This window comes from Podarcis gaigeae (assembly GCF_964106915.1).
Source record: "Podarcis gaigeae genome assembly, chromosome: 6".
In the NCBI taxonomy this organism is placed as follows: Eukaryota; Metazoa; Chordata; class Lepidosauria; order Squamata; family Lacertidae; genus Podarcis; species Podarcis gaigeae.
In genome coordinates this window covers 72,198,937-72,226,137 of record NC_139682.1, presented here as the reverse complement: position 1 = coordinate 72,226,137, position 27,201 = coordinate 72,198,937, and the positions used below count along the sequence as shown (strand labels likewise).

The window sequence follows — 27,201 nt, the reverse complement described above, 5'->3', positions numbered from 1 at the left end:
TTACCCATATATCTTTTGAACTATTGACATAAGTTGAGACATATTTTGGTTTAGAATCTACCCGGACTAGAGCACGGATCAGGAAACAAACATTTATTCAGTTAGTGAATGCAATAAGCAGTCATTAAATGCAGCATTCTTATAGCTCTAGTTTTCTGATTTAACCGACTAAACATTTTATATCTATCCCAGGTACCCCAACTCTCCCTTAATTAGCCCTTGTGCTAGCCAGCACTAATTAACTGTCAGTTCCTGCCTGCCACTCCCTGTCAGTCATTCCCTTTAGCTTTGCTTAATATTTCATTCCTCCACTGTTAAGTCAGCCTTCCACTTAGATGTCTGGTACAGAAACTGCTATGTGGCCATGCACGTAATTCTGCAGGTAGCGACTGTGAAACTGGAGGTGTCCAAGGTGGATTATAACTCTGAAGTAGAATTGTGGACAAACATGATGCATCATGCACAATTATTTTGGTGTGCTAAAATTGTTGTGTTAGTAGTTTTCCCTGCCTTCATCCCTCCCCCTCTTATACAATGTAAGGGAAGTGCAAACTATCATCTTTATAAATTTTTTCAAGTTATTATTTCCTTGTAAGGTTTTGAGTTTCTTTAACATTTAAACCACTTTTAAGTATAATAATGTGCCTGATAAAATATGTTGATTCAAAAACTTAAGAATTACCTCATGCTAATTTTATAAGTCACATGATGAACATGTTAGAATTATGAATTTTCCAATTCAAACTCCCTACCACTTTAAAAATCCATTCTATTTTAAATTCAACTATGGAAGAAACTGGATATCTCTGTTTGCAAATTAAGTTTTTCATTATTGATGCAAAAGAAGCATGTTTTAAGTAGCGAGATGGCAAGAAAATATGCCAGATAGTAGCGAGATGGCAGTAGTTTTAAGTAGCGAGATGGCAAGAAAATATGCCACTTAAGAGTTTTAAGCGCAAACATATAGATGCATCTGCTTAGGTAAGCTGACTTTGTGCAGATCAACAGTGGCCACATTTGGCATAACACTAAACCATAGTTTCATATTTTGTGAAGAAATTAGCTGTTTCCTGGGCTCTGGCATTCTTATCCCACTTAGCCAAGAGTTTGTAAGCTTTTGCCTTGCAGTATAAGAATTCAGGACCTCTTCTGAAGGCTGGCGGGGGGCGAAAGTCTTTGCTCCCCCCCGCCTGCCTTCAAAAGCCGTCCAGGACAGCGGAGAAACACGCTGCTTTTCTCCGCTCTCCCGGGAAGGCAGGCAGGGGGGAGCAAGGACTTTTGCCCCCCGCCAGCCTTCAGAAGAGGTCCTGGACCTCTTCTGAATGCGGGTGGGGGGCGAAAGTCTTTGCTCCCCTCTGCCTGCCTTCAAAAGCTGTCCGGGACAGCAGAGAAACACGCTGCGTTTCTCCGCTCTCCCGGGAAGGCAGGCTCCCCCTGCCTGCCTTCAAAAGCCGTCCAGGATAGCGGGAAGCCTGGACTGCTTTTAAAATGCTGGCGGTGGGGAGCAAAGCCTTTCGGCCCCCGCCGGCCTTCCTGGACCTCTTCTGAAGGCCGGAGGGGGGGGAAGGCTTTGCTCCCCACCGCCAGCATTTAAAAGAGGTCCCCGGAGATTTCCCTATGGGCTTTCTTCTTGCGAAGCAAGCCCATAGGGAAATTCGTCTTGCGAAGTGCCTCAAAAAACGGAAAACCCTTTCGTCTTGCGGGTTTTTCGTCTTGCGAGGCATTCGTCTTGCGGGGCACCACTGTACGTTTTATGTTTAGTCTTGAGGAAAATGTATGTAAAATATATAACATTTTAAGTCTAACCAGCTGCTACATAAAACCATGATTTAGCATTGCCGCCAAACATGGCCAATGTCTATGGCTAAGTTACCTAAATCATACTCTGATAGATCCCTTTAAGTCATAGCCAACGGGAAATAGTGTTGCCTTAATAGGCACAGTAAGATGAGAGAATACTATACAGTGGAACCTTGGTTCTCGAACTTAATCCGTTCCGGGAGTCTGTTCGACTCCTGGAACAATTCAAAAACCAAGCTGCATACTCTTTATTCTCCATGTATATCGGGAGTAGCCAGTTTGGTGTACAATTCCTGTCATCTCTGATCATGGGACTTGCTGAAGGGGCTGATGGGAGTTGTAGTTCAAAACATATGCAGTATACCACAGTAGCTTTCCCTGGTCTGTAGCTTCAGTCTCGATCCTCCATGTTCTGTGTCAAAGCAGGATTATTGCTGATTCACTGAATAAAGCTTTGAAAGGGTTTTAATTCTGTTGTTGCCTCTGGTATCATGATTCCTTTGTTGCATTCTGGAACATTTTGTTTTTTTCATCCTAGCATTTGATTAAGTACTGCCTAAAATAACAGGTTTCTATTTCAGAAAAACTCTGAAAAAAGTACTTCTGTTTGTAAAGAAACATGTATGTACTTCAGCAGGGCTGAAGACTGATGGGTACTCAGGATACTTGAGCATTAATCACCATATTCTTCTATAAAATGTAGTCATTGGAGAGTTGGAGGAACGTGTATATAGAGGTTTCAATAATGGGATAAATGTTTAGGTATAAATATTAAGAAAATAACTTATGTGGTGTTTCATTGTTGGTGAGATTGAATGATTGCATATCCATTTGTACAGCCTGGGTGCCTATCAGGGGTATAATAAATTTGCTTTCAGACAACTTTATCATAGTCTTTTATTTACTGCTTGTAGGTTTGTCTTGGTATTGGATCCAAACTTGCAGCTTGAAGAGGGAGAAGGCAAACACAGGTAAGCAGTAAAAACTTCTACAGGTTTGTATCTCAGATGGAATAATAACTAATGAATATTCAGAATCATAACTAATTTCTTTTCTCTCGTATGATATTATATTTCAGGTTTACAGATTTCCCCTTTTTCATAAATAAACCATAGTGAAGAAATCAAAATACATGAAGTTTTCATTAAAGCAAATGTTCTTGCATATAATCATCTCTGCAAGAAAGCCATTAGTTTTCATTATGTGATTATTTATTTGTATACTGCCCTTTATGAAGATACAGGGCAACCCAAGCAGTTTCTGTGCCAAAACGGTGCCTAAACCCTGATTGAAATGGATCTAAAAAATCAGTTTCCTCCCAAGAGTGTCTGGGTATGGTCTGCGACCACCTGCTCAAGAACCTTGCCCAAGAAAAGGAAATTGGCCACTGGCCACTAGTTTCTTAGATTTCCCAAATCCAGTGAGGGTTTCTTGAGCAGTAGTTTTACCACTGCCTCCTTCAAGCAGGCAGGTACCACCTCCTGTTGCAAGGAGGCATTAATCACCTCTCTGGCCCAGCCAGCTGTTAGATCTTATCAGTCATGGGGGGCAGGGATTCAGAGCAGATTTACAATCCCAGTGGATGCAAGCAATTTAATTCTCACAGTGCTTTGCAAACAAGTCACAATGCTACCTTCAATTCTGCCACCTCCTTCAGACCAGACTGTAAGCGGCCTGCACTACCTGGAAAAGCTGTGCCAGAAGGCACAAAGAGGATGCTATGGAGGCAGCACAGTATGCCTTCTAAAGTGGACTCTATAATGAGCCCTCTCCAGTCTGCAGTTGCATTTGACTGGAGTTTACCTGCACTTGTGTTTAAGCTGTCTCTCAGCTTGTTTCCTTGCCCTAAGCTCTGGACTATTACCAGGAAGCCAAGTGGGCTCTGTGAAGTGGGAAAGGGCGCTCAAAGGCCATTGTGTCAGCATCCTGAGCAATTTGGATGTTCCAGAGGTTGGCCAGGCCTTTGACAGGAGTGCCAGGCATATCAGCAGGTAAACCCTACTAAGATGTCTGGAAACCCATTGGCTCCATCAGCCTCTGAGAGTGGAATATCCTAATTGGCCTGTTGCAGAGGAGAAAAGGTGCTGAAAGCCTAAATCTTGCAAGAAGCGATCTGACCATCCCGAGGGACTGATGTCAATATCCTCCACTTTCAGATGGTTGAACTCCTTCCTGCCAGGTTGAGAAAACGTCCCAAGTGTGGCCTGCTACATGCTTTGGGCCGGTGACATGTTGAGACGGCCCCATGGTCGTCATGGCAGCCATAGAGCCACCCCAGAGCCAGTTGCCTCAGCATGAATGTTGAAGTCCCCCAAAACCGACAGTCTGGGAGTCCTCAGGACTACCTCTGAGACTGGCTCTGTCATCTCAGGCAGGGAGATTGTTAACAGCAAGGTGGGTTGTAAACCAGCAGAATCCCTAATCTGTTCCAGTTGCCCAACGCCAGGAACACACACTCAAGATTGCCTCCCCTCCTCTACCCAACTGGACAGTGAGCCTGGAAAGAGAAAGAGAGAGAATTTCTATAGACCACAAGAACTCCCTCTCTCCAACCTTCAAGCCTACCCTGATGCTGCATCGAGCACCCAGGTGGGCACAGCTGAGTGAGACTTGTTCCACCCACCCAGGTCTCTGTGATACAGACCAAATCTGAGCTGACCTGTCATTCAGCAACAACAGCCCAGTCGCTGATCCAATAGCTGGCTGATAGGACAACCACAATTCCCCATGTTGGAGAAGGGACTGTCGCACAGCACAGTCACTAACTGCCTGTGCTATGTGCCCCCTACCCAACCTTCCCCACCCTCCACACCATACCTTCCCTCCAGAACCACTGTGATTGGGGTTGCTCCTGCTCTTTCTAGCTCCTCTCCTTCCATGCAGATCTTATGTTCCCTTACTTTAAAAAAACAGCAAACCCTCAAATGTAACAACTTACAAGTTAAAAGCAGTTAAAAACAATTTAAAACATTTTAAAGAGGGCAATAAAAATAGCAATAAAACCCTGCAACAAAACCCCCTGTTCAGCCACTTCAACTTTTTGTAGCTGCCCCCACCCCCGGGCAAGGAGCAGGTCATCCAGGACTCACAGCAAGATGGCAATTTGCATTTGGATGGCAAGTGCAAATCCTTCTGCAGCTCATTAACCATGACACCTGCTTCCATAAAACGTACGTCAAGCTATAAGTTCTGAGGTGTTCCAACAATAGTTTATGTGTTAAAACAAAACAATAACATTAAAAGCCAGCAGTACTTAAAATGTGTAGAAAAGAATAAATAACTGGGGTGTGTGCCCCAAAATAATATTTGGCCTGACACCCATGCATTCAGCAGAATGTCCTCTACTAGATAGCATTTAGTTACATATTCTCTGTGCTTTGTTTGGGCACTGACCCATCAGTGGACCCATAAATCCTTTTAACCTGGAATTGCTGAAGTAGTCTACTTTTGAACATACCCCCTTTTGAACATACTTTTGAACTATTGGCTTTTAGTTATAAAAGCCAATAGTTATTGATGCCATCCAGGAATTTCTCTAATCCCTTGTTTTACCAACTGTTGATAGAAAATTGATCGTACCAATTTGGTATTGTAGTGAAAGGTACCCAGGAGGGCCATCCAGATAAAATAATTGATGGAAGTTATTAAGCCATTTGCATTTTATTTTTTTAAATCCCTTTATTGAGACCTTCCCTTGTCCAATAAAACAGTCTAGTTACTAATAAGTACTGTGGTCAACAAGGCTCAGAGTAAAGTACAAAAACCTACACAAACTATGGAGGTGTCTTAGTAATCTCAGTTTTTAAAATGTAACATATTGTGCCATAAGCCATGCATATAAGATAGTTATAGCAGCTGCTAAAGTATAACAGTGCAGTAATCTTGCGTGTGAACTTCTAGTGACAACAACAAATCTAGCATACTTTGCAAACTTATTGGACATGACCTGAGCATTTTCTAATCAACATGACTGTTTGAGCTGGGTAGACAGAATTGTTAGATGAAATGCATTATTGCTGTGATCTTCTCATTGCATCGTCTGAAGAGACATCATCTGCCCCTGTCCTTTATATCGGCAGCAGCAGACTTTACCAGTTCTGAGGCTATCTCTCTTGACATCCTAAGAAAGCTATGTGTGTGGACTAAATCTGGTTTTGATCTACCGTAGATCTACTGGAAAGAGACTTCTTTTGAGATCTTCACATTGTGTGTTGTCTGGCTTCTATAGGCATGAAAGCAGGCCTTGTCTACCATTGTTCAAGTGTTGCTGCTGCTGTATTTATAGTGTGTAATGATTTTTATCTTTCGAAAGCTTTCGGTGCTGTTTTACAGTTTGTTTTCATAATTTCATAATTTGTGTTTTCTTCAGATTATAATCATGTTTTTATATATGGTACTGGGTCACTATTTGAGGAAGGGTTGTTTAAAAGTTGAGTAAATAAAATATGAATAAGTAAATATTAAAACAATATTAGCTGCTGCTTGATCATGAGTTTAGGATTGTTTGTGAAGACCATTTGGATGCATGAGTCCATATCACCATTAGTTTTATTGTAATAAAGGAGTAGGCAATTCTGATTTATTTATTTCATAAAATTTATACACCATTTGATACAAAGAACACTATCAAAGTGGTTTACAGAAAAGTTAATCTGAGATTGCTTGTATACACTACCCTTGATTTATTTGCTATATTGCTTAAAAGGGTCAAATCTTTTTGAACTTCAAAAATGTTGTAGTTGGCACTAGGATTTGAGGGCAAAAAACTTTGGGGATATTTCTGGGTTTTTTGATGTGCTAAGCTGAGTTAGGTTTTTCTTTGCTAAGCTTCTGGTATACTGGTGATGTTACCAGTTGCTATATTCTATTCAGAAAATAATAAATCTGCTCTTAGTTTCTTAGCCTGTGTATGGCCTTGTTTGTCTTCACCACATTTATGTCTACCAGTTATGTTCAAGATACAATCACAACACATGTATGACGTACTTTGTGGGTTTGGATGGTATGTACACCATCATTTTCATTCAAATGGAACAAATCTGTTCATAAACGGTAACTCACACACAGGCATACTTGTCTCCTGCATTGGCAGTTCGGCATTGACAATTCTAATAAAATTTGAGGACTTTCTCTATTGTTTCCTTTGAAGGATGCCAGTGACATTTGGCCCAGAAGTGTTGAGGTCAACCCTCAACAACACATTTTGCAATGATCTTTCTGTGCGTAGAACAGAGAAAGATCCTTTACTGTATTAGAAGTTGCCATTAGGTCTGGCTTTCAGTTGAGGTGAGTGTGCTGGTTGTCCAAAAACGTTTTTGCAGATACAGTTACATTCTTAAGGATTTCAAAACCCGGATCAGCATGTTTTGCACAAAATGAAAGTCATGATGAAATAAACCCCAGTATTGCTGGGTCAGAAGGAAGGTTGTAACTGGAAAAGGGTTTGTAACAGGTTTTATAAACTCGTGAGGTATAGATTACTAGTAAATAAAAACTTTAAATACATTTCACAGCATCACTTTGACCCAGTAGGGGTAAAATTGACCTCAAAAATCACAAAAGTAAAAGCTTCAGTATTTCACTGAAGTATGGAGACTCCCCCCCCCCCCCCGAAACACCACATGGTAATTCCCAGGTTGACATAGTTGAGGGCTACTTGGAATATGGAGTTGTGGAGAACAGACACAAAAGTTTTATGTAATTTCCAGTGCTATTGGGATGTATATGGCCCCGTTTCTTGGCCAAGGGGTAAAGCCCTATATGCTAATGGTTATCTCCACATTAGTCCTTTTCACACATTAATGTGTTGGGATCTCAGTTTCAGGGTGGAGTGCAGCTATTCATTTTGCCTTGCCAGCTCTGTCCTCTGATTGTGTTGCACATAGCTGTCTGCAAGGAAACCCCCTACACTTCAGCAGCTTCTCACACATAGGAAATCCGTGGGATTGGGAACACTGGTGTCCGGAATGCATCAAGCCTCTGTCTGTGAGATGCTGCTTGTGCATAGAGATTCCACTGCATACAATCATTCTTAACATGTGGTCTTTGAGGGCATGGCATAGTTAGAGTGGAGCTTGAAACTGTGATTTTCCTGTTTGCATGTAATATGCAAATAGGGCTATTGTGGTGGGCAATTCTGTATGTTAAGTAAACAAATACAGTAATTAAAAGTAATCAAGTAATTCTTGCTTTTATGGCAACTATTTCATAGAATGATATTCTAAGGGATGTGTTGGTGGAGAAGGATACATTCCTTTCTTTTCCTTCCATTGTATGTAACACACTCCTTGTTCCTTTTCCCCCATCCAAAACAAAGCATTGTTTTTCCATATAGAATGTGCTCCAGTTATGTTTATTTCCCCCTTTTCTAACATGCATCTAACACCATGCATGGCTTAAACTGCATGTTCAGATGTGGCTAGGGCAGTAAACTTTCCTGTTGAGAAGAACTATTGGTGAAGATTTGTTCGTCCAGTGTTGGAGCATGAGTCTCCATAATCGTGAGGTCTTGCAAGATCGATCGATTTTATTGCATTAGCCATGTGGCCATAGCATAATATACATAGAAATAACAACATAAAATGGGGGTGGGGAGATAAAAGTGGATGTTGTCCTGGGCGAATACTTTGAAAAAATGGGGATAACAAAAGTAACAAGGGATTTAAAACATCGAGTGACAGAGAATACAAAAACAGGTTCGATTGTGCGGCGTATCGACTAGATCTGTGGTATTAAAGAAGAAGTTGGTGCCGCTTTCCTCTTCATCACACTAAGCAGGAAGTTAGCTGTCATCTCGGTAATCCAACAGTCAGAATCCTGCAGAAGAAGGGACACTATCCAAGGCTGGATTGGGAGATGAAGCTCGTTCACGAGAGGAGTTAGAAACCGAGATCTTTCATCAGTCCAGTTGGGACAGAAGAGCATTACATGTTCCATAGTCTCCAGAGCCGTGTCATTGCAGGTGAATGTTCTATTTGCGATGGAAACTCTGGAGTAACGACCCGACAGAACTGCTGTAGGAAAACAGTTGAGACGGGCACAGGTAAAGGCCCTTCGCTTAGCCTCCGAAGGAATTGTGAGGCAGTATAGAGGGATCCCTTCAGGGGGTGGAATAGCTAGGACTAAGCCTGAACACGGCCCTCTTGCATGGGAAGCTGTGTTAGAGAAGTCAAGTTGCTGTAGCTTCTTTTTGATTGGAGGTAGGGCTGCCGGGCTAATACACTCTAAGTTAAAAACAGTTTTGCGGTTCAAATTGAGAAGAGAGCGGAATTTGAGATTAATTGCGGTTTTTCAAGGAGAATTATGAATATCTCTTAGGATCAGATTGGAGAAACCACCTCTAATTCGAGCATCCGATGCTAGTAGGTGGGAGCTATAGGAAATGGCTTGACTCCATGCTCGTTTTACAATTGAGGGCTGGGCGAACTCAAGTCGTAGGGCTGCACCTGAGACACATCTCGGGACGCCGGAAAGAGATCTCAGAAACATGTGAAGTGGGCGATCCAAGTTACCTGATATTGCTGTGGTCCACACTTCGCAGCCATATAATAATTTAGGGACAACTTTGGCGTTAAATATTTGAATTGCTGCTGGAAGGTGTTTGCCGCCCTTCTGGTGATAAAATTGGACAATGGCATTAGAGGTCGTGGTTGCAGCAAGGGAGGAAGATTGTAGATGGGTGGTCCAGGAGAGATTATAAGTAAATATTAAGCCTAGATATTTAAAGGCTTTTACCTTTTCTAAGTAGCCACCTGTGATCTTAAGCGGCTCCAGCTTGAGTTTGCGGGAACGAGTGAAGTGGAGGACTTTCGATTTTTTATAATTAATATTAAGAGCTTCCACCTTACAATAGGCGATAAATGCATTAACTGCATTTGCTAGGTCCGCAGCTGTTCTGGATAAGATGACGGCATCATCTGCATAGAAAAGGGAAGCAACAGGGTGGCCTGCTAAGTGAGGAGGATACTTAGTTGCTAGCTTCAAAGGGGAAAGAGCATCATGAAGATAAAGATTAAACAGTAAAGGGGCCAAGAGACAACCTTGTCGGACGCCTCTGGCCGTTGGGAATGGAGAGGTAAGGAAGCCGTTGGGACCAATTCGGACGCGAGCTGTGGTGTTTGAATAAAGGGAAATAATTAGGGAGAGGAGGTGCGGATCAATTCCCAGATGGGCAAGTTTGGACCATAATCTCTGCCTAGGAATGGAATCAAAGGCGGCCTCCAGGTCCATGAAAGCGGCAAACAAGTGGCCTTGCCTTGGTGCAGTGTATTTACTGGCAAGGTGATAGAGAGTTAGACAGTGGTCCATGGTTGATGCTGACTTCCGGAAGCCAATCTGTTCTGGCGGTAGAATGGGAAATAACAGTTCCGATATTTGTGAACATCGGCGAACTTCAATTAAATCTTGATAACAGAATTAATATGCAAGCAGACCTCCATCCGAAAGGGATGTGTGTACACAAATTGTAAGTGATTACATGAAGAGTTATGTTACATCAGAGCTTTCAAAACTGTGCCACGACACATTAGTGTGTTGGCTGCACTGTGTAGGTGTGTCACACAAATGCTCCCCACGCTCTTCCCGGGGCTGGAAAGGGTTAGTTTAACCTCCAGCTTGCTAGTCAAACTGAATTACACAGTATGTAACCAACTTGAAAAGTTTGAAAAGCTCTGTATTGCATGAATGTAGTTGGTTTTTTAATGCAACAACTGGTGACTTTTAACTTAATGGGATGTGGTTGAGAGAGAGAAAGATTAGTAGATGTCACAATACAGCTTGATATCGCATGCTACTGCATGATCGCCTTCAGCATTACTGCTACTGTTCTATATATTATGGGGCTGGAAAATAGTCACAAATACTTGTTGCTTTCCATTCTACATGACAACATTTATGTGTTTATATAGTTACCACCCTTTCTTCCTTGAAACCTTTGCATAAGGTCTAAGAACAAGTTGCAAATTGAGAAGGCCTGCCTTAGGTTACACATTTCTGGTTTTTGTTTTTTTTAAGTTTAGAATGCTTTGTTATATCAAATTCACACTGCTGCTCTTTTTCAGAAACAATTTTAGGTGGGTGTTAAAACCATTAACTCACTTTCTAGGGTGTTTATTTCTGAAATGTTGCTAGTTTAATTTGTAAGAAATTTGTCTCAAGAAGCATCATAAAACCTTAGCAGTCAGAACAAAGATCCATCCAGTTCATTATCCTGTTAACACCAAACATCTCTGGAATTCTTTGAGGGCATTTATAACAGTATATTAATACTGCTGTAACTGCTACTATTTTGTTGCTGACATTAACTAAAGTGCAGCGTCCCTTGGGTCCTCATTGAGCTCATTGGGGAAGCCAGAGTATCTAGTTGTACAGTATAGTTAGTTGCCCAGCCTCACCATAAACATATCCATGGTAAACTGCTGCAGTAACTTGCAGAACTACACAGCAACAGGACTCTCCATAAATATGTTTGCCTTTCTAGAAATGTAGGGAAAAACCCTTTTACCAGTACCCTGTAGACTCAAGTATAAGCCGACCCGAATATAAGCCGAGGCACCTAATTTTACCACCAAAACCTGGGAAAACTTATTTACTCGAGTATAAGCCTAGGGTGGGAAATGCTGACAGCGGCAAAGGCGGAAGAGGAGGAAGGAGCAGCCCAGAAGGGCTGCTTTCAGGCTGCTCGTTCCTCCTCCTCCACTGACAACAGCCTCTGTTGCTCGCAAGGGCGGCGGCAGCAAACAGTAAGTGGGACCCTCACTCGAGTGTAAGCCGAGGGGGGCTTTTTCAGCATAAAAAATGTGCTGAAAAAGTCGACTTAAACACAAGTATATATGGTAATTTTCAGATCACTTTTTAAAGATTTTGCAGCAAAACTGTTTTACACACCAAATTCAAATTTGAAAGCTAAATGAATTCAAATCATAACAAGAGCCTCTCAGAAACACATTTTGATGTGAATGAAATGCAGAGATGATGAAATATTTAAAATGAAATGAAATAGAAATCTATTCAAGAAAAGCTATGAACATATGTATTTTCCAAAAGAGTGTAGTTTTCAGGTTTATTTAAATTTAAGAGAGTTGTTATAACATGATCTACCAACGGTATCTTACATGTTGGAAAAATAAAAATATACATAGACAGAAGGTAAATATTGATCTTGCTCCAAAAGCAAAGGGAACTTCATTCAGTTGTGGATATGTGGAAAAAAGAGATGATTTTGGAAAATCTTTATAGATATTGTTTAATATTTGAAACCGTTTAATATTTAAAACTAAACTAATCAGTCAACTGATTGTCATCTAGAGCAACTTCCTTTGGTGCTGAAAGCATGTCTTCAATTGGGATTGGTGCTGGAAGTGTATCTTTGAAGAGGCTAAATCTCTTTAACTGATGTGCAGTTGATTGTTTGTTGGAGGGGAGCTCCTTTGAAGCATTTGCAGTGGGGAAAATATTCCTTTAAAAAAATGGAAACAAATCTTTCCAAAGGAAGCTTGGAAGTCTGGTAAATTTTATGAGCCACTTTGCTAAATATACTAAATATATAAAAAATACTTTTAAGAAGACTAAGATAATATCAAAACACAGAGTATACTGTAAACAATTGTTTTATTTATTTCCCCCAACAATTATGACATTTAAGTTTAAAAAGCAGATTCACTTTACAGATAGGAAAAAATGTAAAATGCAGCGGCCACAAGCAAAAGCAGCGTTGAGTTGGATGAGAGCCCTACATATAAATATTATTTAATTGAAATCAGAATTAATTTAAAATTGCCCAAACTTCCACTGCAAAAGGAACTTAATTCACCTGGAAATTATAGGAACTACTTTCAGGTGTAAATATTAGATTTTTGAATTCAGTGAATTAGTTAATCTAAATTAGTTCATCGCAAGCCCTGCTCATATCTGAGAATTGAAAAGTCAGTTAATGTATGTGGTGCTTAACAAACAGTATACTTTATTGGCAAGTGCTGAAGTTATGCAGTAACCATTTCAGTATAGTTAATGCAGGAACTACACATGAATGAAATATAGGGTAATTTCAAGAGAATATCTTGTTCTGTCAGCTGACTTCCAGCTTCTGAACACAATGACTTGGATCCGAAGATCCACACAATTAGTTCTGCATGTCACAGCAAACCTGGGGGTTATTTTTCCTCAAAGATCAGTCACCCTTTTCACAGCACTGGGTAAATTACATGAAGCTGAAGGGACTCTCGAAAGCTGTTTGATATGGCTGAGGAGTCTGCTACTAAAAAAGAGAGAGGTCAAATATAATTCTGGATGTGCCCAAGCTGTTTGACCTGCTTAAAGTAGTTATTTGGATAGAATAGTAGAATTGTAGAGTTGGAAGGGATCCCAAGGGTCATCTAGTCCAACCCCCTGCAATGCAGGAATCTCTACCAAACATCCATGCTAGATGGCCATCCAACCTCTGCTTTAAAAACTCCAAGGAAGGAGAGTCCGCCACCTCCTGAGGGAGACTGTTCCACTGTCAAACAGCTCTTAATGTCAGAAAGTTTCCTTATGTTTACCTGGAATCTCCTTTCCTGCAACTTGAAGCCTTTGGTTTGAGTCCTACCTTCCAGAAAAGGGGGAAAGCAAGCTTGCTCCATTGTCCATGTGACAGCCCTTCCGATATTTGAAGATGGCTTTGAAGATATTTGAAGATGGACTCAACTTATGTTCTCACATTTTGGTTTACTATACATTTAGTACCAAATCAGCCTATTAGACAGTGCTATAGTTGAATGGTGATAGTACAGAGCATGTCATAATGCAGTGTGTCTCAAAATTTGGTCCCCAGCAGTTGTTGGACTACAACTCTTATCATCCCTAGGGATGATGGAAGTTGTAGTCCAACAACAGCTGGAGTTTGAGAAATAGTGACATAACGTTCCCTTTGTGTTTTTTTCTGAACCAAGTTGTCAACGATTGTAAGTAGTTAGCAGTGTAGTAAAAGGACAGGATTAACATGTATGTAAACAGAAAATTTAGCTTACGCTAGGGATGAGGTATGTCATCTTTTTCACTTTGGATGTTTAAGCAAACTGATCTAATTTGCATTTCTCAAACATGGATTGGAATGCAGTTTTCCTTCAGAATTTTGAGGTACAACTACACTCAGCTCAAAAAAGTTCAAAAATGCATAAAGCAACAATTTTGGAGTAAGATATGTCCAGAAATTGATGTATTGAGATGATAGATATTTAAATATGAATGTTCATGTGGACTTCAAAATATCATTGCAGCTAAATGCAGAAAAGGTACTGAACAGATTTACGATTGAGCATATGCAAAATTGACAGAGACTGGAAATAGACTGATCCAGTCATCCATATTTGCCCCTTGAGCTAGAGGAGGTGAACAGAATTGGCAGTTATAGAATATGTTGGATGAGGGAAACAGATACTAGAAGTAAGATTGTCTGTTAGGTTAAGAGTAGAAAATACAGTCGTACCTTGGTTTTCAAACAGCTTAGTTCTCGAATGTTTTGGCTCCCGCCAAATGCTGCAAACCTGGAAGTGACTGTTCCAGTTTGTGAACTATTTTTGAAAGCTGAACAACTGATGGGGCTTCCACGGCTTCTGATTGGCTGCAGGATCTTCCTGCAGCCAATCAGAAGCCGCGCTTTGGTTTCCGAATGTTTTGGAAGTCGTACGGATTCCGTTCAACTTTCGAAGTACGACTGTACATTCATCTGATTATTCTGTGTTCAAGTGGAAATTTGGGTTGGCTAGTAAAACTTGCATCATTTAGCTACTGAATGTGATATGGAACAGGAATCATTTCAGCAATGAGATACTATCAAAAGTAACTGACTGAAATATAAACCTACCCAAATTTTGGTATACCTTTGTATGCTAAAAGACTGATACCCTGCTTCTTGTTTTAGCTACAGTTAACATCTATTCCAATGAATTACTGGCACATTTAGAGATCAGTCATGTTATGAACATTTTAGTTGGGCCTTCTAGCATTCATTGATACTTTCTTATGAAAAATCCCTAAAAGCTATTTAGCCACAATAATATATAAATTAATGTTGGCATTTAAAAAAATAATTTTGGAGTGAATGAGCCTGATAAGATTTTTTATGTAACAACTACTGAAATGTCATCTATTTGCATCTATTTAACTATTGGCTTTCCCCTTAGAGGCCTTCTAAATGAATGTTTTAACTTAGTGTGTCTATCTGACATGTACGGGTGTTTGATGTCAGATTGTTAAGGCTGCTGATGAAACATTTTCAGACTTAATTTGCAGAAGGTGAATTCCACTTTGTGAGGTGGTTTGAACTGAATGTTGGATACAAAATGTGGCTACCACTTGGTGGCAGTGCCTTGCTTCAAGACACAAGTCTTCATTAACATTTTAATTCTGGAACTGAGTAGTGATTTGTGCAAGGGGGAGTTAGATGTGGGTTAAAATAAAACCAATATATATGTTAAAAGTGCAGAATTCTGCGAATTCAGAGATGGCCTTGACCATGTAGCATCATGGCCACACACATACACAAACCCCAGTTCTAGCTATAATGGAATTTGTGGCTTATCTGACTTGGTAGTCCACCTCGTATGCTTTCCAGGTGTGGTATCTGACTAAATAGAACTATCTGAAGAAACAGCACCCCGCCCCCCTGCTGCCCAGAACTGCCATGATAAGGAACTGGTTCATGTTCCACAAAGACTTAATAATCAGCATGGTCATTTCTGCTAGTGCTTTACTATCATTAGATTATCTAAATGTTAATTACAGGGGACACGCTAACAATTAATTTTAATTTTTATATTTAAAGCCTTGTTATATTCATATTGTCCCTTGTATTTCTGATATTTTTTTATGATCTGTGATATTGTGTGTGTTGACGCTGGTCTGTGACCATATTAATAAATTCATTCATCATTAGATGGACAAGTTTTTGTAAATTGCTTAGAGGTGTGTTTTTTTAAGAAATATAACAATCAAGTAGTATATAACTTTTTAAAAATAAATGAATTAAATAAAATTGGGAAGCATGTAGTCTCTTGTCTGGGTATGTCTGGCAAATGAGGCTTAAAAGTAACCTACCAGAACATTCATACCTCTTTTTTCTGATTTTCCATTTCGGATTAAACGTTTAGAGAGAAATCGTAATTTGCATATGCAGGAAGTTTGGGTTGTTTGCATCTGCAGGAAGGGCTGCTTTCCTAGTGGTAACAGGCAAAATCACATCTGCAATAAGTTTTCAGTACCTCTCCCTCCTTTGGAAGCCAGTTTGTGATCAGTATTGTAGTACAGCGCTAACTAAAAGCAGTTCTCATGTTCTTTTTCCCTATTCTTTGCAGTGGCTGTTTCACAAGAAACATTTAATTTGGACGTGGCAGTAGTAGAACTGATAAGTCCATAAAAGTTATAAGCATTCCCTACCACCACCAAAATAACTGCTACCTACTTGTCTGTTGAGGGATCACAAAGATACTTCACATTTTCCCCTTGCCTGTTGCTGATTAGCACCAACATTTAGCAGCTGTCAGGGTTGCAGCATGCCGGCAGGGTTTTATAATTCTGCATGCTCTGCCCTCTGACTAAGAAGAACTTGGTGGCTGGGTCAAGCTACTAGTAAAATTTCTCACAGCACCTCTATGTAGCATCAGTCTGGGACTATGTGGAAATCTAAAATGGCAGCCTAGCCAATCAACTCTGCTACTGCCTGTCACTCCTGCTGGTTAGGGTTTGCCATATGTCCTCTTTTTCAAGGGTAGAAGCGTCATAGTGGTCCACAGTTAAAAGTAGAAGTTGGCAAATGTGTCCTCTTTTTTGCACTTCAAAATATGCCAACTCTAAGTTTGGATCCACTGACAGGAGAAAGAGGTTGAAAAACTGGGCGTCTTCTAGAATAAGTAGCACTTCATCAATAATTACAGTTTGTCACTATCCAGACATTTTAGTATGGAGAGAACAAATGTTTTTAGATTTTTGGATATGCCCAATAAAAACAGAATGTATATGTACATTTGCTATGTATACACACCCAAGAATGAGTCTGAAGCTCAGTTGAGTTTACTTCCAAAGTCTATCAATAGATAAAAATGGGATTTCATTTTAGTAGTCTGTTTTTTGTGTGCCATTTTCAAAAGTAGAGCTCTGCACTGAATCAGGATTTTTGTGTGTGGAGCAGTGTTTTCTATGTAGACTCAGAGGTTGGCTTTGTTTACAGAAATTCACTATCGTGAATTTCAGTTTTCATGTGAAACAAGTATCTGGCAAAGATAAGGTTAAAATGTAAGGATATTTTTTGATAGGGTATGTCTGGCAAATGAGGATTAAAAGTAACCTACCAGAACCTACCAGAATTAGAAAAAATAATTAATTTGAATCTCAGCAGTGCCATTCATACATTTCTTCATAAATTTTTATCCGTTAATATTTGAGTATACAATTTCAAGGGGGTATCAGTGCTAGTAGTCTGTTGCAGCAAAAGCAACAAAGAGATGTGTGCTACCTCTAAAGGCTAACACATTTTATTATGACAAGCTTTTGTGTACTAGAATATCAGTCACAATATGATTAAGTGGACTCCAGTCCACAGAAACTTTTTCAGAATTAATTTTGTCTTGAATATAGAGGGCTTTTTTCTCTTGACCCACTAGTAAACAGTAATATATACATTCCTGGACTGAAATAATTTAAGCAAAGACTTCTGGAAGATAGATGTCAGGATGCAGATTTGAACAGCAGAGGCCATCAACATGCACAGTTGCTTGGTTTGTCTGTGTATTCTTTCTCTCCCCCTTTACTAATCTACTTACTGTATTTATAGGCTTCTCTCACAAAGTTCTCAGGGGATCTTACAATAAAAATCAAATTAAATTACAATCGAACAGCAATAAAAAAATGGCAAAAGGATAAACACAGCACAAAATTTTTCAGAGAGCATAAACGGCTTAAAACTAGCAGATTAATAAAGCCAGAGAAAATAAAAAAAAATCTTTTCCTGCTGCTGAAATGATACCCTGGAAGTAGCATCTGACAGAGGTATCAATGGGAGAACATTCTATCATGAGCCACCACTGAAAAGGCCTCTGTCTTATACAGTGTTGGAAACTGGGATAGAAAAGCTAGGAGCCAAATGGCTCTTGTGACCTGGGTTTGGCAAGACTTTTTATATATTATTTTGATAAGCATGAACTAATACGCAATTCACATAAGTGACACATTGTTAATATCACATTTTTAACAGACATTGTTTACACATTTTTAAATTGGTGCTTACAATAAAAATATTGGTACCATACTTCAGTTTTCAAAACACTCTACTCTTTATTGTTAAACTCCTTAACATATTGTCTACCCTTAGCATATACTTCGAGGCTTCAAAGCACATACATTTAATTGTTGAGTGTCAACCAGGTGTAAAAAATGGCATCCATACTTTTGGAGGTTCTTGCAAATGGAGAATCTTTAGGCACAGAATGTGCCTGGCGCCGTGCTAATTTCGAACCCTGGTCTTACAACCTTTTGCCACATCTTAGTTGGTGGAGGCATTCAGGGAAGAGCCTCCAGAGAAGATCTCATGGTCTGGATAGGGACCATGGTGAAAAGCCTGAAGATCCTTGCTCAATTGCACTTTTACGGAACTGAAAAATAGCTTTCTTCTGGGGACGCCTTACTACACAAATAGTTTCAGGTTGCTTTTGGTAGCTCACCAGGTAGTAAACATTTTATATTGTTATATCAAAACTGTTGTTTTATACCTCTTAGAAGTCAGAATAAAGTGTTGGTTGTTTTTTGGTTTTTTTAAAAAAACATTTTACAAGAATGAAACCTCATTCAACTTCTTATTTATTCTATAACCATTGTGAAATGTGGAGGGAGGGAAGTTACCTTGCAGAAGCATAAATCTCTGCACTGACAGGAATCTTTCTTAGCGTTGCATTGGATACAAACCTAAAACTTCTATTTTCAATCAGCTTTCTTTTTTAGCAGATCAGATTACTTACACATTTGGCTGGTCTAATAAAGGTTTTGCCCTACTGGAGTTTTTGGAACATTACTACATTTGGTGTTTTTTTTATCGCTGATCATGTTTGTTTTTTTCTTTCAATTTTTGTGAACTAGTACTATATAGGCATTATATAAGTATCTCTTGTTTTGATCTTAACAGCGGCTGATACTGAAAATGCCGCTTCCGTTTTGGATGTTTTAAAATTAACATAAAGAATGGATGTTACAGAAACATCTAGGGATGTGGCCTTAAATTATTGAAATTTATACTAAACGGATCTCTCAGCAATAGTAAGTGCAACAAAAATTGAGTATGTAATAAGCAAAAACTTGTTAGCAGCTTTAATGAGTGTTGAATCGCAGCTAGAGGAAACTGCTGGTTATTTGCCACTGAAAAGATATTCATTTTAAATATAGTCATGTGACAAAGGTGCATACTAAGTAAGTTCTTAGTTCAGAAAACAATTTTTTTAGTTCTTGACATTTCACTACTCTAAATGGAAAACTCTATAGTGTTAATTTAGCTTGAGGCACTTTTACCTTTTACAAATAGGTTGGTTTTGTTAATGGAACATACATAATGCATGCTACTTAAGTTCAAAGAGAAGAACCCATCTTTTTATAGTTAAACTTTAAAGGCTCTGGTAATGTTGAGTTTTAAAGTACTTGTACCTGTTGTTAAGAAGTGCTTAACTTTGTTTTATTCTTAATGCTACAACATCAAATGAAGTTTTCTGGGTAACATCTCTGGCAATTAGAAGTATGTAGTCTCATTTTTGGAGGTCATGGAAATACTTCATGTATGCTCAAAGGAGAAAAATTAATTTGACAAATGCTCTAGGGATTCTTAAGTGAACTATATATATTTCTCATGCCAAACTACTTCCAAAAACGAATACTACTTTATGTTCAAAATCTTTCTTGCATATTAATCACTGACTTGGAACTCTGCCCTCCTTATGTTAGCTGCTCCTGATTCAAGTTTGCAGTAGAAACTGGCATGTTTTCATAGATTTGAGACCTTTTTGACTTGTAGTTGCATGAACACCATAACACCACGGGAAATATTCTCATATAAACAAGACATTACAACTTTTTAATCCTTTGTGCCCTGATAACATGAAATTGAACTTTTAATTCAATTGTTAAAGGTAAAGGTAAAGGTACCCCTGCCCGTATGGGCCAGTCGTGTCCGACTCTAGGGTTGTGCGCCCATCTCACTTAAGAGGCCGGGGGCCAGCACTGTCCGAGGACACTTCCGGGTCACGTGGCCAGCGTGACAAAGCTGTTCTGGCGAGCCAGTACCAGCACAGCACACGGAAACGCCGTTTACCTTCCCGCTATAAAGCGGTACCTATTTATCTACTTGCACTTAAGGGTGCTTTCGAACTGCTAGGTGGGCAGGAGCTGGGACCGAACGACGGGAGCTCACCCCGCCGCGGGGATTCGAACCGCCGACCATACGATCGGCAGGTCCTAGGCATTGAGGTTTTACCCACAGCACCACCCGCGTCCCATAATCCAATTGTTAGTGAGCACCAAATCACTAACAGTTTTAAGCCTAGTGGCCTTAGTCCATTATCGATAATGTGATTGAGTGCTGTGGGCCATCACATATTTAGTGGGGTAGGAGAGCTGTAAATGTTGTCAATGTATTTCACATCTGGCAACCAATGCACCCTTTGATTTTAGATAAGTACATGGGTAGATGGGTCTGAAAAGCTTGGGACACAATTTTGTGGGGCCCTCTAGCTTCTGTGGTTGGTTCATTTACCAGAAGTAATGTATTTAGTGTTAACTCTGGAAGTGTATACTCGATTTTGACCAAACGAAGCCTCGTCTGCCCATGTACTTTCTGAAACTAAAGGGGTACATTGGTTACTAGATGTGATTTTTTTTCTAGCTCTCCTATCCCACTAATTGAACCTTTCCTAGAATCAGCCTTTGAGGATTCTTCTATTGACACTCTCTTTCGTCTGACTACACTCTGCATAGACAGTCACCAAAGCTGCTATCAACCTCAAATCCCCCCACCCACACAAGCATAATTTAGAGCTCAAATTTCTTACAGATTATTGTGCTTTTGTTAGTGAATTACCTGCTTGAGTAGTGAATTACCTGTAACAACAACAGCTGCAACATTTTTTGCATACCAACTGCATTAAGCAGCATATGCGTAATCACCATATGCATGAGTTGGTCAGACAAAACAGTTACATGAAATGCATTGTTACTGTGATTTTCGTGTCGTTGACAGAGATGACACCTGCCCCTTTTCTTGATTGCTGGCCCTATCATTTCTGAGGTGTCTTCTCTCAACTTGACCAAGACCAGTTGTCTGTGTTCTAGAGTCCAGTTAGGATTTGATGAACTCAAGTCCCAGGTCTGCGAGGAAAAAAGAGAGGTATTTTGGGATGTTCACTCCATTGTGGTTTCAGTTTCCAAGCAATTTCAAACAATGTAGGCATTTGAGCAGACAATGTCTAATAGATTGGAGAAACGAACTTTGGTTGCTGTTTGATTATATATTTGGAAGCGTATCATTACAGGTATTCACACCACCTTTAGTTTCAGTATAATAAAGGATGATCTCAGGCTTAGGTTTGTGGTCTGAGATTGCTGCTTTTTCATTTATTTTGTATAAATATATACCCCAACCTTCTGATACCTGTGCACCACTTAAAGTGGTGAACAACAATTAAAATCAGCCCTAAAATACAGTTTTGAAGAAAGTGTCCAATTTTACAAAGCTGCTTAACCAAGTCATGCTGTTGATCTCTTTAGGTTGGTTTTGTCTACACAGATTCATAGTAGCTGTCCAGGTTTCAGACAGGTATCTTCCCCAATCCTACTTGAAAATGCTGTGGTCTCAACCTGGGACTTTCTACATACAAAGCACTTAACCCACCATTGAGTAATGGTGTGCTGTTGAGACTTCAGGATTTTCAAGGAATGCCTTAGGCCTTCCTTCCTTCCTTCCTTCCTTCCTTCCTTCCTTCCTTCCTTCCTGATGTGCCAACCATAGTCTGGTTTCCTCTTAGCTAATCCCATGGACAATTAAAATGTTAGCAATTGTTACTTTCCATCCAGAACCCTGTAAATTTGGTGTTGGTATCTCAACCATTGTCCTGAGTTTTTCAGCCACTATCCATTCTTAAGTTTTCTTATTTATTTACTAAAAACATTTAGGCCAATCTGAGGGTGGGGCACCTAATAATTAAACAATTTGTGAAGGGATAACCCCTCTCCTACAAATATACATCAGTAATTTTAAAACAGCAGAGTGGTTGTACTACATTGTTCAACATCACAATCAACAAGTCACAATGACCTAAGAGACCAACCAGGTGTTGATCTGGTGCTGAAAAGAAAGAAAATTAGCGACAGACATGCCTCGGGTTTAGAGCTGTTGGGCTGCTTGATTATAAAGATGACAGATGCAACTCTCAACTGCATATTTTGGAAAACTCTTACTGTAAACAGAGGGAAGGGGTCATCTAAAGGTTCTTAATTGAGAACTGCCGTTAAGCCTGGCCACCTGCTGAGGTGAGGACACAAGCATTTGCAGATGCAGTTAGGGTGAAAATGACCCCCAAAGCAAATCAGTAAGTATTGTTCAATAGACACTCAGCAAATCACAAAGATGAATTGGGGAGGAGGTGGGTGCACATAAAAGTTAGCTTTTGTGTGATGGGAAAAACAATGAAATGAATGTAAAGGGGTGCTGTAAACCTGCTGGTTCAACTGATTCCTGACGCCATATGTAGTGAGCGATCTAAAGCAGGGATGTCCAACAGGTTGATGGCTGGGTCCCTTTCCCTAGTGTTAGTAAACTAGAACCCAGGCCCGCCCCCTCGCCCCGCCCTCCATTGTTGCACAATCTGCCAAATGGAAGGTGGAGTTTACTCAGAGAGGCTGTTTGTCTCCTCAGTGATCTGTTGGTGAGTGGCTGTTCCCCTTTCTCCCTAAAAATGGCGAACAGCTTAGCCTTGAACTCCCCCAAAATGGGGCTTTTCTTCTCCCTAAAAAAGCTCAACAACTCTGCCCTGAACCACCTAAAAACGTGAGTAGTTCACCACCAGTTTTTAATTCTGTGAGTAGATCGCAATCTCTTGGGAGTTGGCCACCCCTGATCTAAAGGAAAGTGAGTAATTTGTCTATTATATTATGAAAATACAGGGTTTTTTTCACTCTCTGTGCACTTTCATCACAAATCAACTTCATGAGCCATGCTCTGAAATTGGTTTTCTTAAACCAATCATATTTAATAAGATCACGGGCATTTTGGCCATGTTTGGACAACCTACAGTTAATTCAAGATGGAAGTGAAAGCTTTCAAGTTCTTCCTTGTGGCTGTTTGTGAGCCCAAGTTTGGTTCTCATAACACTAAGGCCCAGATTACTGTTGTGTCTAAATAGGACTGATAGTATCATGCCTTCTACCCATTCAAGAGCTACTTCATCCTTTATATTAGAGCATTGTTTGAGAAAAGTAAAACTAAACCACTGAAGCTCGTTCGTGTGATAGCAAATCATGGGTTAGTGTTGAATTTGAATTGGGCCCATGGTAGCATTAGCATAACATTCAGGTTTGGGTACTGCTGGGTGATTCCCTGTGGTCTGTTTATATTTTGACCTTTTTAAATGTAGGCATGGATTCAAAGGGGTCCTTACAGAGGCAGCAGGTGTGTTATGTTCATGGAGGGGCTTTTGTACTGCTCATCTTAGAGCATTGTATGAGGACAACAACGGAAGCATGAGGACAATAACAGAACCTGCCTGTTATAGCACTGTATCAACTTTTTTGCTAGCACTTGCACAAGCATTTACATAGCTGCGCTAGTGGCTATTTTCATTCTGCTCATGGTTCTTTGGATCCAACCCATGGTGCTTTCTAATTGAATATGACAAACCTTTAACTGTAACTGCTAGTGGGCAACTAGCATAACATTTAATTTGGTTATGTGGCTAAATGAGCTAGCATTTGAATGAGGACACTGTTATCGTTTGTGTAACCATATTACACGGAAAAGGTTGCCATTATGAAATAGGTATTCAGTGAATATTAACCTACTTGTAATAAATACAATTAATAATGTACATAAAAGAATAAAATTAAGTGCATTTTGTTACAAAGAATTCTTAATGAACAGAAAGTGGGCAGCATAGATATGACAGGAAGGTTGAATCTAATCTGAATTACGAAGTGACCTAGGAAGTTTGCTCAGAGGGGATTACAGAATAATTATGTTAATATGCAATTATCACCTCATTTCTTCTGTAGTAACCTCAAGATGTAGTGTAGTAAGGGTGTTATAGCAAGTGCTGATAGTTTGCAAAAATACTGATGTTTGAGATTTCCGAGACAATGAGACTAGCCTGAGGCGGTTAAGTGATGATCTGTCATCTTGAAGACAGATCTGACCTTTGTGCTTCATTTCTTAAAGCTTACATTATATGGCTACAGGCAGCTATAGCTGCAGAACTCATTAAGGGTTCTCCCCCCCCCCCCCCAAATTGAAATGTTTATGCAAAAAACGAGGATATTTTAGAGAAGTTTGTTTTTAGGTTTTGAAAAGGAGAAAATAGAGAAATGGTTATTCAAGCATTGCAACACTGAGTAGTGTTACATTTATAGAAATCTGAAGTAAATCTAGGTTTGTAGTTGGAGCTACCTTCTCTTTAGGATTTTGAATAGAAAGCTAGCACATATTCAGCACGACTCAGGTGTTACAGTTACTCTTTAATGTGTTGTCCTATCGATGTTCAAAGTGCAAAAGAGCCCCAGTTGATGGAAGGCTCTCAGATCCAATAGAAGCTTCCATGAGTGGAACTTGGATTTTTGCTGCTCTCCCCTTTCCTTTGCAGCCCCCCATATGCTCCAGATCAGGGGTCAGAAAACTTTTTCAGCAGGGGTCCGGTCAACTGTCCCTCAGACCTTGTGGGGGGCCGGACTATGTTTTGAAGGGGAAAAAAGAAAAAATTCCTATGCCCCACAAATAACCTAGAGATGCATTTTAAATAAAAGGACACATTCTACTCATGTAAAAACACCAGGCAATCCCCACAAATAACCCAGAGATGCATTTTAAATAAAAGGACACTTTCTACTCATGTTAAAACACGTTGATTCCCAGACCATCCGCGGGCCAGATTTAGAAGGCGATTGGGCCGGATCTGGCCCCCAGGCCTTAGTTTGCCTCCAGATCATTGAGGGGACCCTTTGAACGGCATGGGAGGTGATGGAAGAGGCCGCAGGAGGGAAGGGGGAATTGGCGAGCCCTCCTTCTGCTGGATTGGAGAACCTTTTGCCAGTGAAGGTGGACACAGTTGAGGAGTGTAGGCTGAAAGCATGCTTTACTCAAATAAATCTTTACTAGATGTATTTCCCTCCAGGCTGAAAATAATATTGAAATGTGTTAATGTGACAATTCAAGGCATTTGCTGATGGCCTGAATGGGTTGGGTATTATCCCTCATAACTTGACAGAGGCAGAAGAGCAAAGAACTCTGGGAGGCAGGCCCTCCAATTTCTCTCTCTTGCCTGATGGATCAGATCCATTTCCCCCATTTCTGGCTGACCTTTCTTTAAGCTTAAGTTCTTCTACTTTCAAATATTCTTTTTTACTGATTCCTTCTGGTGCTTTCCGGTTCCCTCTTATTCCCCTTTCACTCTCCTACTGTATTTTATTTCTGACTTTACTTGTGTTTTCCTTTCCTCCGCTGAGATAAACAAAAAACATTTTAACGTGGTGCTTTGTCACATAAGATTTTAGCCAAAGTGTATTGTAAATTTCTAATGGATTCAGTTGTTTTTTAAGATAAAACGTTTGCTAAGGAAAGATAAGCATCTGTCAGTTCTATTATTTTGAAAAACAAGCAAGTTGTACCTTTATAAAAGGAGTTTGGTGGATTTTTTTTTAATGCAATCTTACCAACATGAAGCCACATTTCACACAACAGGACTTACTTCGATACATAGGGTTCAATAGCATACTACCTAATTCCTGGCTTTCATGAAATGTCTGCATAACTTAACTTCTTTATTTCTTCTATGTAGTAACAGAATCTTGTTTCAGCTGGCATCTCATTATTTCTTATTTTCTCAAACAGAGTTTTTCCACACAAATATTCTTTATTAATCTTAATTTAATATTCATATTGAACAACAGCTTGCAATAATACAGAGTGCACATTTAAAAGTGAATCCATCAATCTGTATTTCATTATTCTCTTGCTCCACAAATTGTCAAAAAATAATACTGTTTAGTATTGGGGGGGGGGGGTTTAGAGTTAAAATTAAACTAAAGGCACCCTGGGCCAAGAAGTCAAATTCATAATTTGTGTGGATTTAAAAGGGCAGTTTGGGACTTTTATAATCACAATTTTAATTTCGTACCAAAGTCTGTACTGCAAACTATTTGACATCAGAAGTGCCCTGAAAAAGTCATAAACACCATGAAGTCCATCATGTCAATTCCACAATCTATGCTTGCCCTCTCAACCATTTAGGTTGAATGACTATGAACTGAACTATCATGACTTATATCGACCGCAGATTGGATGTGCAGTAAGCCTGCAACTTAATTTTGGGTTACGTTCTGGGGATCCCGTCTAAAGCCAAAATCCCATATTGTCCAAACACATTGGGTTCATAGGTGGCTGGGATTGTCAAAATGTTTTAGCCTGGACACCCACATCATTCCGCCGCCTTTTATTTTTATAGAATTTTTTTGGCAAGCACGTAAAGCTGAATGTGCACAAGTTAAATGCATGTCAGTTGTGGGCTTACTGTACTGCATCTGATCCAGCACTGACTTGGTTTTGGCACATGGGGAAACATCTCTATTAAAAAAAACTTCTGGCTTCTTTTGACAGATAAAATCTGTTTTGATATTAAAATCTTTCTGTTCCTACAAGTTGGTTTAAATTAAAAATCTGAGTCAGTTGAAAAGGCCTCATTGCTTGTGAACAAAATTCTATGTGGTTTAGACAAAAGGGTTATGTTTAGTTATTAACCTCAGACAATATTGTCTATAATAGTCATACTTTTTATATGTATAAGGAGAAACAACATTTCATGCAGACTTGCTTCAGGTTCTCTTGAAACCTTTCTGATAATGATAATTGCAGTCTCCAAGCAAATATGATATTCTTAGTTTACCACCCTGCTGTTCAGGGGGTACCAACAAAGTTGCTTTAAATGGGAAGCGTCTGTTCTTTCTCTGAACCCCTAACACCAGAACAGATGGATAGAACATGAAACGTGAAAGGTTTTACCTCAGAGGTGGCAACAGTGAAGCCACTCATTAACACTGAATTTACCACTTCGTTAGCAACGTTGCTTCCTGTTGAGAAAAGCTAATATAGACTCTCAAATTGACTGAGCATACATTTGTCTACTTCTGTGAGTG

At 39.8% G+C, this 27,201-nt stretch overlaps 1 protein-coding gene across 10 annotated transcripts in view; it reads left to right on the top strand.

Moving 5' to 3' along the window:
* The window catches only part of ZNF644 (zinc finger protein 644), a 62,210-nt gene that overhangs the window by 11,593 nt on the left and 23,416 nt on the right, over positions 1-27,201 (top strand). For all 10 annotated transcript variants that reach the window (XR_014565391.1, XM_083743284.1, XM_083743282.1 and 7 more), the window contains exon 3: positions 2,715-2,771. The gene's annotated coding sequence lies outside the window, so the exon portion shown is untranslated. The remainder of the gene's footprint in view (positions 1-2,714; positions 2,772-27,201) is intronic.